Consider the following 14,840-nt stretch of genomic DNA (forward strand, 5'->3'; position numbering starts at 1 on the left):
GATTTGCTTGTCTTTCATGACAAAGATCAGAAGAATTAATCCAAAACAGGGAAAAATACGTAGTAACAGAAACATAATTACTAGCATGTGTGTTTCAGTACTGTAGCACCGAGTTTGACCCTAAAGCAAACATGACATTAAAAAATGTGAGGAAGAAAAAGGAGACCTAAATTTATATAACAGTGTTTTTCTTAAAGTTAAAAAGGGAATAATCTCTGTTAGTGTAACTACCAACCCACGAGCCATAATCCTGTGCAGCTTTAGGAACACAGCGTGTTTATGCATTTCCTGTGTCACTCGTTTTTCATGAAGCAGAATTGCTTTTATGGACTGCAGAATTACTCCTGCGGTCTTAGGATCCTTGTTGCTTCTGAGCTTGGTTTGGAAGGAACAGTCATTACTTTTAAAATTGTCAGTGGTTATTGCAGTTTCTATGGCCATTTTGTTGTAACTTTGAAGAGGTGTTCCAAATATCTATAACTAAGTATGAGCAAGATACACATGTTCTTTTTTCCCCTAGGAAGGCTGTTGCTTGAGTGGATTTTATTTTTTTAAACTTACTTTTCAGGAAAATTTTCTATGTGATGACTCCATCAGTTGCCATTTTTCTATTTTTAAAATATTTTATTTAATTTTTAATTTTTTTTGTTTTTTTGAGGTAGGGTGTCACTCTGGCCCAGGCTGACCTGGAATTCACTATGTAATCTCAGGGTGGGTGGCCTCGAACTTATGGTGATCCACCTACCTCTGCCTCCCAAGTGTTGGGATTAAAGGCATGTGCCACCACGTCTGGCTAAATATTTTATTTTTATGTATTTATTTAAGAGGCAGGGAGGGAGGGAGGAAGGAAGGAAGGAAGAGAGAGAGAGAGGGAGAGAGAGAGACTAAGGAAGGGGAATGGGTATGCCAGGACCCTCAGCCACTGCAAACAAACTCCAGACACATGCGCCACCTTGTGCATCAGACTTACACGAGTTTTGGGGAATCGAACCTGGGTCCTTTTGCTTTGTAGGCAAGTGCTTTAACCACTAAGCCATCTCTCTAGCCACTTATATTGATTTTCAATTCTGGCTTCTGACTTTTGTGTTCTTTAGATTAAACATTTTGTGTTTTAATTTAGTATAAGAAACAAAAACAACAATAGTGGAATATTCTTTGAGAACTTCTACAAATAAGAAGATGAAGTCTCTCACAGAGGCTCCCAAGACCTCATCACTGACGCAGACCTAAAATGAACCCAACATGGCTCAGGAAAATTTGTGGAAGAGGGGGCAGAGAGAATGTCAGAGCCACATGTTGGGTCATGATATACAGAGACATTTTCCTCCTACCCATAACTGAGAGCTAAACCCACAATGCATGGCCCATATACCCCAACAAGGAGGGGTCAGGGGGAGGAGGGAGGACAGGGAGGAAGCTAACAATGGTACCAACTTGACTGTATTCACTGAGTACAAAACTAATTTTAAAAAATAAAAAAGAATACTGTTTGAAAAGAATTCAAAAAATAAAAAAAATAAGGTGAAGTCTCTGACTGGAGAGATGGTTCAGTGGTTAAGGCACTTGCCTGCAAAGCCTAATGACCCAGGTTTGATTTCCCAGTACCCAGGTAAAGCCAGATGCACAAAGTGGCACATCTGGAGTTCATTTACAGTGGCTGGAGGCCCTTGTGTGGCCATTCTCTCTGTCAGTCTCTCTTTTCTTTATATCTCTGTGCTTGCAAATAAATAATTAACTAAAAGCAGGTGAAGTCTGATCATACCTCCTTAAGACAAAGACAAGTCAATTAAGAACGGTTTTGTTTAGCATGAAACTATTGGTTGGCTATGTGTGTGTGTGGCTCAAAGCTGTGCCTAGATGCAGTCCTACCCAGACTATCTTTAAAGAGGAAAGCAGAACAAGTGTGGGCAGCCATTTAGACTGTGCAGATACCTCTGCTGCATACATTCCCCTTTCCCAGTCAGGATGGAATCCTTGGGTGTGCCAGGCTGGGAGGAATCCTCTGCTTCTGCGAGTCTGGATGAAGATGGAGATGCAGTCTTTTTTTTGTTTGTTTGCTTGTTTTCTATGCTCAAATAAAACACAGGATATTTTTATACTTATGGGTTACCAAATAATCCTCAAAAGGGGTAATGAGATCAAACTCTAGGCAGTTAAAATTTTTTTAAGAAATGTGAGCTTGATGTGGCAGCACTCGGGAGGCAGGAGGATGATCAAGGAGAAAAAGATACAGGGAGACAAAGAAGAAAGAGCAGGAGAAGGAGGAAGGGGGAAATGGGGAAGAGGAAGGGGAGAGTTTCTCAGTTCCTCTAAGCCCTTTCCTAGTTCTCCATCATTAACCTGGAATTTCAGTTCCATAATAGCAAAAATGTGCATGGTGCCATATATTATATACTATGACTCTAGAAAACAAATCCCAATATAGTAGGGAAATGAAGGAGTACTGATTATAGAATATGCTTCACTAGAAACAAAATCAGAGAGTGGAAAGATTGCAACTTTGAGTATCAAATTTATTTCCAAAATGTAACTGAAATTGTCATGTGGTAGGATTTCTTAATACATAGCTTATGAAATTGAAAATGACATATTTTTTTTGCTGGAATAGCACCATGTTGCCTTGTAGGTAACAATAAAAGGCTCAGGGGGCAACAAAACATGTCTGTACATTTCAACACCATCCTGACTAACACTTAAAAATACTTCTTTGCACATCCCCACACAACTTAGGTTGATTGTCTTTGTGTTCTTGTGTACTCTAACCATTCTCCCTCACCAGCTAGTACAGTCTTAGTGACTTTGCAAATATGTTTCCCTGGTACTGCCTGACTCTTGAGTGTTGTTTTAATCCTAACATAGTGCTCTGGCCCAAAAAGGAAACAAATAATGATAACTGTAAAATTAATATAGCACAATGAGCCATCTACATTTTATAGTTCTAAGGTTTTATTCCTGGCAGTAGAAATGTGCTTGGTGCTTAATTTTATATTATACTGCAACCCAAGAGTTTATGTCTGGCAGGTTTAAATAGAGAAAAAGAGTATTTTTAAAATAGCCTAGTAGTAACTATTGGTATGAATCAAGTAATTTTGGACTAGGAATGGATAATGAGTGAAACCTACTGTGTTCTATAATTTTTCTGCAATTGCTTGTTTCTGACATGAAAAGTGAGCAAATGTAGAACACACATTTTTCTTAGCACAGAGGGTACCTGTGATACATTTTTTTGACCTAGGGAGACTGAAGGATGAGGAGAGACATCTTGCATTAGTTTTCTCTTTGGTTTCCCAGACCACTGGACTTCCCCGGATGGTGAAGCAGGAAGAGACATGAAGGACATGAGTGTGATTTCTTATGCTGGGATAACATTAGAACCTACCTTTCAAGTCTCTTGCCAGCATTAAATGATTAATGATATGTAATGTAGAGCACAGAGATGGCACATGGTACTCAATAAATATTACAGCCGTGTTACTAACGGTGGCGTTTGGGCTTCTCCATATAAATGTCCAATCTCAGTTTGCAGTACACAGATATTTCCCTCCTCATTGTTAAGTTGTATGGATACAGAGCACATACTGAGTGGGGCACATTCACCATGTGAGATTCTCTTCCCTCCAGGTCCAGGGTTTACAGCTCTGCTCAGCTCTATCTATAACTGCTACCATATGACTCTTATTAGATGCTGGCCAGAACCTCCTACCAAGAAAAGAGTTAATTTATTTTTAGCCTGTCCACCAGTCCTCCACGTATCACCGCCTTCTTCACTGCTGGACACTATTTTGGGAAGAGTCTGGTTTTCAAATCATATTCAAGAATTAGAGACAGTCTCTTTTTCAGATATCAGACACTGCAGTCTTAATCTAAGCAAAAATCCCTACCTCTCACTGAATTACAGTTTTCTCACTTTCTTGGCTTTCTCCTGATTTAGGATTAGAAGGAAACTCAAAGTAGAGAAGGAGAGCATAGTTTGAAATTTTGTGATTCCTCCCAGAGTTTTTTAAATCTCTTCATTCTTCTCTTTGAAGTTGTTTCTCGTTCTTTTAGGGTGAGGGTGGGGAAAAAAGAAGAGAAGGGATAGGTAAGGATAGCATAACTGAGCTGCTGTAACTGCCCTGCACAATAATGTCCAAAGGTGCTTCTCACAGCACTTTGATGGGTTCTTATGGTCTCACTGCAGAGAACCTTCTGCCTGGGTTGCCTCTCAGCTCTGCCTCTGGTGGTGCACTTCAAGTCTGCCTGGTGCAGCTGGTTCTCATGAAAGCAGTATCCTGGCCTACCTCTTGGGTATATTTGTTCCTGCTCTCACTGCATGACCCTCCCAGGTCCCCATCAGAGCTAGCTGACCAACCAAGATCCCCTGGGCTTGGAGGAAATGGACAGATTATCTCAACGACTCCCAGCTGCAGGTACCCTACTGAAGTTCCTTTGTTAACGTCAAGGTTCCCATTTCTCCCGAAGTATGCACCACATGCATCCCTGCAAGAGTGTTTGGGAAAGTGATCACTTGAAAGCAACCTAAATTGTCCTCAACAGCAGAATACTAGTTATAAAACCATCTAATAATATAATGCAATAAACACAAAGAATAAAATGGGATCTACTTATGCGGGCTTCCAAACTCTTTTAGGTAGGGAGAAAGCCCACAATAGCACAATATGTACAACACAACACCTCACAGTCTCACATTTGTAAGAGTATCTGCTAAACCACTTGGAAAATCCTCAATCCTGTGAGCAGGAGCTGGTAGTAGAGAAGGCCTTTTGACTTCTGTTCTGTTCTTTTATATTGGTTGGCTCACACATTTGCTGTAAACCGAAGAGAACAAGCTTAGATTTGTGTGTGTGTGTGAGTGTGTGTGTGAAGAAAATCTCCACTTATGCAGAAATCAATATTTATAAGACATCTAAATAAGAAGTTACTTAGTTACTTATCATGTATTTCATATTGCCCTGCATACTTATGCTTCAACACGAATAAAGCACAATTTCAACATGGAGAAAGATAAGTGTGGAAAAAAATATTGAGATATGTGACTTTGAGCTGGTGAGTTTATCTGTCTGTATAAAGTAAAAGCATCAAATGAAATTATATTTAGTTTTTATATGTTACAAACTATACATTGTGTTTATCATTGTATGTGCCCCTAAATTACTGTTATTCAGTATTCATTAGAAATATTAATTTCACTGAAGAGAAGAGGTGTGAAGAACTTGTAATGGGTCAGTTTTTCATTTGTGGTTAGCATGCAGCCCCAGCCCTAAAAGTGTGGCATTGGTTGAGTTGTTCCAAATGTATAAGAAAAGAAAGTGAAATTTTTTGACCAACACTTCAGTAGTAATTACGGCTGGCCTTAAAATCCGTGATTTGAGGGTAGTCTCCTAACTTTTTCTAGAATACAGTGGAATAATCTCTCATCCATACTGAGTTTTTAAGAACTGAATCTGAGGACACGATGAATGGCAATTTTAGAAAATCCCACATCCCACACACAACAATCTCAGGGGGGTGAAAACATTATCTCTAATAATGTAATTCCTGAGCATTATAAACATGTTTTGCAGATGTATTTCTTGTTATTCTTCTTGTTTTCACTGCTTAATTTTCAACATACAATGATAACACAAGGTCCAGGCTGACCTGGGCCTCACAATCCCACACCTGCTTGCTGAGTACTGGTATTATAGGTGTGTGCTACCATGCCAGACTCAGTGAATCCCTCATTTAAAAAAATGGTTTTTCTTTACTCACATTGTCAAGTCACATAACAATTACATACTTTGGCTCTGACATAGTCCTAATAATATGAACACACATGTTTAATGCTCACCAACAGTCTGTATGTAGGTGCTTTCCTAAACATACAGATTATATAAAATTTTCTAGGACAGGGCCATGGGAAATAAAGTTCTCTGAATTTTTGCATGTTGATAATAATCTGCAAATGTCTTTCAGATATCAAAGTTTTTATGCATTTGTGGATGTGTATGTTTTGTGTGGGGTGCACATGTGTACAGGTATGTATGCATATGTGTCCATACATGCATACAGTCAGAGGAAAACCTTAAGTGTCATCCTCAGAAACATCTTTTTTGAAGACAGAGTCTCTCATTGGCCTAGAGTTTAACAATTAGGCTACACTGGCCAGCCAGTGAGACCTAGGGATCTTCCTGTTTCTACCTCTGGCCTCGGGCTGGGAGTGTAAGCTTATGCTACCATGCCTGACATTATACATGAACACTGGAGTCAAGTCATATTTTCATTTCTTCAGATTTGTACTTCAAAGTTTTACCAAAACTAAAGTCCCAGGCTCCCATTAACCTTCCTTGAGTAATGTAGCTGTTTTTCTTCTTGTGTAAAGCAATGCTATTGAAAATTTGATTGCAATCTAAATTTCTCCTTCCATATTTGCTTCTATTTTCACCTAGATATGTAAATACATATTTTACCCTAAGGTGAAATAATTATTTTATAAGAATATGTTTTTGAGCTTTGTCATTTTGGGTCATTATTCTCCCTTATGTTATGTAGTTTGTCACCACTAAATTACCTTGCTTGGTTTTAATGTTCAGAGTCCTATTATCTTTATATTGGATCCTTTATGTCTGAAATCAGCATTTTACCTTTCTAAATGTTATGTTTTTATCTCCTTGTATAATTCTTAAATTATTATACATTTTATTTATTTGCTCTTGGTGTTTCTGATGGTTTAATCATTTCTTCTAATGTTTTGGTCATTTGAACAATAAGTTATTCTTTAACTTCCATTCCTTTTCTTAAAATTTCATTTCATTTCTTATGTTTTCTAATTTATTTATAATGCTAGTAACTTTGGCTTTATTTGATTTAGTTGGTCACAGTTGGATGCTTTATGGGCAAAAATATTTGGAATGTTTTCATTTTCTTAGAGTTATTTTATATTTTTCCACTTATTTCTAATAGTCTTATATCAGGTCAACCAAGGAATTTTTTCCATTGCTAATAATTATGTCAAAATTTTTATCTAGAACTTCTGGAGTATGTGGCTTAAATTGGCTTAATGCTCCTTCTCATGTTGTATTGTGAAGTGTTCAAACATATTTGCTGTATGAGATTTCTTAGTTCTACTTCCTTCTTCTGCTTTTGTGAACCCATTCACTCATTCATGCACTTTCATTGTTTTTCAAACCTGCTGAGTTTGACTTTACCTCCCAAAGTGTTCCAAGCTGCGCTCTCCTCCTAGAGGGAGTCCTGCCTGTCCACTTTGGACAGTTCCATTGATCTAGACTGCTTTCTTCTCTATGTAGTTCCTTGGTATTCCTCCACTATTTCCTTGGGTTAAAAGCTGTCCAGATTTAGTGACTGTTTTTGAACTACCTGATTTGCCTCACGAGAAATGCCTGGTCCCTACTTTGATCTTACTTCCTCCACACCTCCCTGCAACACTAACGCCTTGTTAGTCTCATTGGATGCTGTCAGTTGGCTTGTAGGGAGAGGGGCGGAGTTATTTTGTCAAAGTTTTTCAAACATGCTTTTGTTTCACCATCTTAGGCATAGTTCTAATGCGGAGATAGAAAGAGATTCTTTATAAGTATGTGCTCTGACATAAATATGAAGTAATAACACCAAAATAACAGAATTCTTTTGTAAATATGCTATTTGTTGCTCTTCTCTTTGTAAGATCATGTGTTCTGATTCAGTGATAGAAAAAACTTAGTATTTTATTCATTAACTCAATAGGCAGTGAAAACCAGTGCTTAAAGATTTGTTAAGTTAATCTGGTCTATTGCATAATGCAGTAAATTATTTATTCAATTTTATTTATTTATTTGAGAGTGACAGAGACAGAAAGAGGCAGAGAGAGAGAGAGAGAGAGAGAGAGAGAGAGAGAGAGAGAGAGAGAGAGAAAGAGAGAGAGAATGGGTGCACCAGGGCTTCCAGAACGAACTCCAGACGCATGCATCCCCTTGTGCATCTGGCTAATGTGGGTCCTGGAGTATTAAGCCTAGAACTTGGGTCCTTAGGCTTCACAGGCAAGCTCTTAACTGCTAAGCCATCTCTCCAGCTCATAATGTAGTAAAATTTCAAAGTTCCTCTCATGTATTTCAATACCTAATTCCTTCTCTCACTTATAATTAATTCGTGGCTGCCGCTCTCAGTGCCCCACACAATAGAACCAGTATAAGAACAGATAGCTTTACTGTCTGTAACTTGAGATAAAACCACAGTGATCATCTTTACTTATTTGGTGCATCATCAGGTAATACTTGCCATATATCAATTAAATCGCAAAAATAAAAAAGTAAACATTATTTCTCCTTTTCTTTTTTCCCTTCTTTGTTGTGTGCTTTGTGCTTGTTTTGAATGATCTCAAAGAGAGCCCCAGGTGGCCCTGTCAGGACAGCATTATGTGCAGAGTGGTCTCCACCATGTGGTCCAGTTTCTTCCCATAAGGACAGTGAACTCACACAACACATTCACTGCCACTATATGTTCAAGCTGGCCTGGCATGTATTTCATTTGAGCAACTATATAGAAGCATATCTATATCTATATATCTATATCTATCTATATCTATCTCTATCTCTTATATCTATATCTATATATATACGTGAACATATACAGACATGCAGTTAAGTATTTATGTGATTTCCCATTATGTTAGGCAAATCACACTGAAATTCATCAGTAATTTTATCTATGTGTGCTTTATTTTTTTTCCAGCAAAATTGTTAGCCTTCATTAATCTTCTAGAACAATAAACAACAAGCTAGCTGAATTAGAGTCCACAGCTGAGGGCTGTCAAGGACCATCATGTTGTATGGCTGGCCATGCAGTAGGCTTGTTTGTACAAGAGTCACCACTAACATCCAAGTAATGTACTGTGCTACATACATCATCTTCTAGTCACCCAGAGACCCTTGGTGAAGAACTCATCACTATCTTATAACACCACTATCTCAAAATGTGCTTATGTGATCCAGACAGCAAGCATGCAGCTCTGGGAGAGTGTCAGGCCAGTGATGAAATGCTTCTGCCTAGAAAGGAACTATGCACTGCTACTCATAACATTAACCAGACTTACTTCTTGGTCCTGCCCAATGAAACCGTGACAGGAAGTGCAGTCCTTTGCGTCCAGGAGGCAGAGCTGCTTGGGAGTGAGTGTGTGAAATGTCTGCCTTAGTATGAGGTTCCTTACTGTGTTAAATCAAATGAAATCAAACCACCTAATGAATTAATATCTCTTTAATGTTCTCTCTCTCTCTCTCTCTGTTTTGCTTTTTGAGGTAGGGTCTCACTCTAGCTCAGGCTGACCTGAAATTCACCAGGTAGTGTCGGGGTGGCCTTGAACTCCTCCTATCTCTGCCTCCCGAGTGCTGGGATTAAAGGTGTGTGCCATCAAGCCTGGCTTTGTGTTCTGTCTTAATTGCTGTGATATGTCTCTAATTTTAACTCTTGGATGCCTGGTACTAGGTTTCTCTTATGTTGTCCATGTCAAGATTGTAAGCTGAGCAGACATTTCACTTGGAGACTAAGCTAGGAACAGACTTCAGAAGGAAAAGATAATCTTCTGTAAATGTGCAATGAGGTGAATCAAAGGGACTATGAGATACAGTTACCCATGAATTATGAGAAATTTTTATCCTGAAAAAGAGTATGGAGAAAAAGACTGTTTTTCTTTATCAAAAATGCCAGTGAGGGCTGGAGACATGGTTTAGCAGTTAAGCGCTTGCCTGTGAAGCCTAAGGACCCCAGTTCAAGGCTCGACTCCCCAGGACCCACGTTAGCCAAATGCACAAGGGGGCGCACACGTCTGGAGTTCATTTGCAGTAGCTGGAAGCCCTGGTGTGCCCATTCTCTCTCCCTCTACCTGCCTCTTTCTCTCTCTGTCTGTTGCTCACAAATAAATGAATAAAAGTGAGAAAAAAATCTAAAAAATGCCAGTGAATGAATATTTCTGAAATATTACCAGAATACAGATGATGGGTTCATATCTATTTCTGTGAATCACCTGTGCATTTAGAAGTGGAAAGAAAAAGCATTTCCTCTGGGAATTTTGACCCTCATTTTATGTATTGATTGAAAAAGCTGATTACTAACCTGTATTTTTATAACTTCCTATAGTCATTTTTTTTATCATTGACTATACTGTAAAAATAAAAGTAAGCAGAAGCATAAAGAGAAATAGATAAATCCATTTAGTATATTTGTACTCTATAGATGTCAATACTAAGGTCAGTGTTTATGTTATTGAATGGTTGAGAGGAAAGATTTAAAGAACTTGAGTTCAAAAGGTGAAGATTCCTTTTCTAAACTGAGCAAGGTCCTAGGGGCCTTCTGCTGATTCCCACAGGATTAATAAGGCATAGGCCTGTCCAAGATCATTCCTAGAGTCTTAGTATTATTGGAAACTTTGCAAATTACCTTGTTATAAATAGTTTTCTGCTTCTTCCCCAACAGAATTCTTAGATTGCTGAGTTGGCACAGCAGAATTATTTCCATTCCTTTCATATTATTATTTATATAACTCTTTACTAACTTTCCAATATTTCTTGCCTAATGGCTCTTAAAATCAGCAGTCGGAGCACTTTGGGGAGATAGCCTGTGGGAGTGTTGGAGTTTAGGACAAAGATTGGATGGAGACTGTTCTTTCTGATCTTTTCAGTCAGAGAAGAGAGGGGCTACCCCTGAGGTAAAAACCAAGAGATTTATCAACAGGAGGTTCAAGACATAGACTTGGTACGAAAAAGTAAGGGAGAAAATAATGTGGAAGAAATATTGCACTTATGAGTTTGCTTGTATTTTCATTTTAGTTTGAAATATCTATTGTGAAAGTAATAAATGCTTGTTATAAATAACTAAGAGATACACAAAAATTTAGTAATAAGAAAACTTCTCATATATCTGTCTCCAGAAATAACTGTCACCAACAGTTTATTTATTTTATTCCAGAATGTATTTTAAGTTTCTTTTTTTTAAATTTAATTAAATAGTTATGTATTCAGTAAATACAGCCAGTTTGGTACCATTATTAGGCTCATCCGTGGCCTATCCCTCCCCTTGGCCCCTCCTTGTTGAGGTATATGGGTCATGCACTGTGGAGTTAGCCCACAGTTATGGGTAAGTCAATGTCTCTGCATATCATTCCCCAACATGTGGCTCTGACATTCTTTCTGCCCCCTCTTCAGCAAAATTTCCCTGAGCCGTGTTGGGTTCATTTTTGGTCTGCTTCCGTGATGAGGTGTTGGGGGCCTCTGGGGCTCTGGCTCTCTGATTTGGTAGGAGTTGATTTTTCTCTGTGTTGATCTCCTTCCCCCTTGCGTTGGTATCTGGTTCATCAGGAAAACAGCACTCTTGATTGTTTCACCAATTTTTCTTAGTTTCAGCTGGGGCCCTATTGAGGTATGATGGGGTGGCTCTCTCCTTAGGATCTACATCTATCTGAAAAAGAGAAGCAGAATCTCCAACGGAGAGTAGGTTAGCACCAGGACAAATGAGATAACTCTTGCTTTTCTATAGAGAATTTAATAGGTGTAGGCCCTCTTGTAGCCCATGATTGTTGGTAGCTTGATACTAGAAAGTTAGTTTATGTTTGGATATGGTTCTGACTTGTTTCCAAGCTCTAGCTATGGGTCCCATACCACTGAAGGAATCAGTTAGCCAAATCAAGAGGAGTTGGTTCCTCATCATGGCTGTGTGCCACTGTTGCACTTGTGTGGGCATCACGACAGGTTATTTGCTGCTAAGTAGGTTAGACCATGAGTTGCTTGGACAGATATTGGTCATTTTCCCCCAGCTGCCCATGTAGCACCTTCTGGCACTAGATGCACTGACTGTCTGGGGACTGACTCTCTTCCATCTTCCAGCCATGCCATTCCATTTTACATGTCAACCACATAAGGTGTCTTCAGCAGTAGGGTCTTACCACTAATCTTTGGTGGGTCATAAAGTACTCTGACAGAAAACTGCCTGTCTTTTAGGAAACCTTGTAGGTCTCTTTGGATGATAGCCCCATACTGGTACTGGGAGTTACAGGTCAGTGCCCACTAAGAGAAGGAGGAAAAAGATAACTAATATACAACAGTTAGAGAGGAGAGACAGAGGGAGAGGGAGAGGGAGGGAGGGAAGATGTAGAAGATTAAGGTTAGTCTTCATCATACTCTCTCCGGTATCTTGTGGTTCAGGTGTTTCCTGTAAGGGCCTGGTGAAGGTTCAGCCATTTGGTCTGCCTTTTAGGAAGTAGAATTTTGTCGTGCCATTGCTTTTGGGTCTAGTTTTGTGTTTCCCACCCCATAGATGCCCTTCCCTTCCTCCCCATCCATCCTAGTGTCTAGTCCACAAGATGCTTACTGGGTATGTAAGGTATCTTGGGTAGATTCAGGTTAGGTGCTGTAGATGAGCGAGACTATGTGGTGATTTTTTTTTTTTTTTTTTTTTTTTTGTGATTGGGTAAGTTCACTGAGAATGATCTGTTCCAGGTTCAACCATTTTTCCTCAAATTTAATTGTGTCATTTTTGCTTACTGCTGTATAGAATTCCATTGTGTAGATATACCATATCTTAGTTATCCATTCTTCAAGTGTTGGATATCTGGGTTGATTCCAGCTTTTAGCTATTACGAATTGAGCCACTACAAATATGGTTCAACAAATCTCTCTGGTCTGTGGTTTGAAGGTTTTAGGGTAGATGCCCAGTAAGGGAATCACTGGGTCTGTTGGTGTCTCTATAGTCAGCTTTTATAGGAGTCTCCATATTGCTTTCCAAAGTGGTTGTACCATCTTATATTCCCACTAACAGTGGAAGAGTGTTCCTACTTCTCCACATCCCTGCCAGCATTTATTTTCATTTGATTTTTTGATATTTGATATCCTTGTTGGGGTAAGGTGGAATCTCATAGTTGTTTTAATTTGCATTTATTTGATGATTAGGGATGATGAACATTTTCTTTAGTGTGTGTTTGCCATTTGTATTTCTTCCTCTGTGAACTGCCTGTTCAGCTCTTTGCCCCATTTTGTGAGTGGGGTGTTTGACTTCTTAGTGTTTGGGTCATGCATTGTGGGGTTAGCCATCAGTTATGGGTAAGAGGCCATGTGTCTATGCATAATGTTCCAACATGTGGCTCTAACAATCTTTCTGCCCCTTCTTCCATGAGTTTCTCTGAGGCATGTTGGGTTTGTTTTAGGTCTACTTCAGTGATGAATTCTTAGGAGCTTCTGTGTCTCTGGATACCTGGTTTGGTAGGAATTGAGTGTTCTCTGTGTCTATCTCTTTCACCCTTGTGCTGTTACCAGGTTATCCAAGAAAGCAGTAATCTTGCTCATTTCCCCAATTACTCTATGGTCTCAGCTGGGGCTTTGGTGAGGTTCGATGTCTCTCCTTAGGATCTTGTGCCCTCATCTTTGAAGGTTGGGGTGTGTGTGTGTGTGTGTGTGTGTGTGTGTGTGTGTGTGTGTGTTCTCCAGCCTTTGTTAAATTATTTTTTCTATTTTGAGATAGAGTCTCACTAATTTTCCTCTGCCAGATTTGAACTCAATTGTAGATCAGGTAAGTCTCCCACTTGTGATCATTCTCTCTTAACCTCACAAGTAGCTAGAATTAGAGATATGCACTGCCATGTTTTTTTTCTTCTTTTCATAAATTTATTAGCTCATAATCTTTCTTATCTGAGTTATCTATTAAATACTTATATTTTTCTTCTTTAAAAATGTTTTATTTATTTATTTATTTATTTACTTTAGAGAGAGAGAGAGAGGGAGAGAGAGAGGAAGAGGCAGAGAGAAAGACAGAATGGGTATCCCAGGGCCTGTAGTCACTGCAAATGAACTCCAAATGCATGTGCCCCCTTGTGTACCTGGCTTATGTGGGTCCTGGTGAATTGAACCAGGATCCTTAGGCTTCACAGACAAACACCTTAACCACTAGGCCATTTCCCCAGGTCCCTAAATATCTATATATTTCTACTTTTGTCTATTAAAAGCCCTAATCTTGTACTGATTAATATATAAAAATTTATGAATATGTTTCACAGGTTTTATATATGTTGTCTATGCCTTTTAATTATTGCTTCTATTTTCCTCATTTTATTTGTGATACATAACTTTCAGTTTTTTTTAAAAATTTTTTTTGTTTATTTTTATTTATTTGAAAGCGAGGGACAGAGAGAGAGAAATAGGCAATATATAGAGAGAGACAGAATGGGCAATCCAGGGCCTCTGGCCACTGCAAACAAACTCCAGACGCGTGCGCCCCCTTGTGCATCTGGCTAACGTGGGTCCTGGGGAATCGAGCCTCGAACCAGGGTCCTTAGGCTTCACAGGCAAGTGCTTAACCACTAAGCCATCTCTCCAGCCCGATAACTTTCACTTTTTAATATGTTCATATCTATAGTACATGCTATGATTAGAAATGCTGCTCCCATTCTCAGTTTATAAGAGGTACAATGGTTTCCTGTAGTTCCTTTGTGAACTTAAGTTCTTTCTTGATATATAAATTTATCATGATAGCAACTTACTTTGAAGCAATATAAAACATGGATTTAAATTAATTATTTTCTATTAACAATATTAAAGAAATTTAAAGTAATTGTTCATTTTAGAGAGAGTGAGAGTGAGTGAGCGAGAGGGTGAGAGGGAGAGAGATGGAGAATTGACAGGCTAGGGCCTCAACCACTGCAATCAAACTCGAGATGCTTACACCACACCTAGTGGGCGTGTTGACCTTGTGCTTGCCTTACCTTTATGTGTCTGACTTATGTGGGATCTAGAGAGTTGAACATGGGTCCTTAGGCTTTGCAGGCAAGTGCCTTAACTACTAAGCCATCTCTCCAGCCCCTAACAATTTTATATATGTATATAATGTAC

The sequence above is a fragment of the Jaculus jaculus genome, chromosome 13 (genome assembly GCF_020740685.1).
Source record: "Jaculus jaculus isolate mJacJac1 chromosome 13, mJacJac1.mat.Y.cur, whole genome shotgun sequence".
Classification (NCBI taxonomy): domain Eukaryota; kingdom Metazoa; phylum Chordata; class Mammalia; order Rodentia; family Dipodidae; genus Jaculus; species Jaculus jaculus.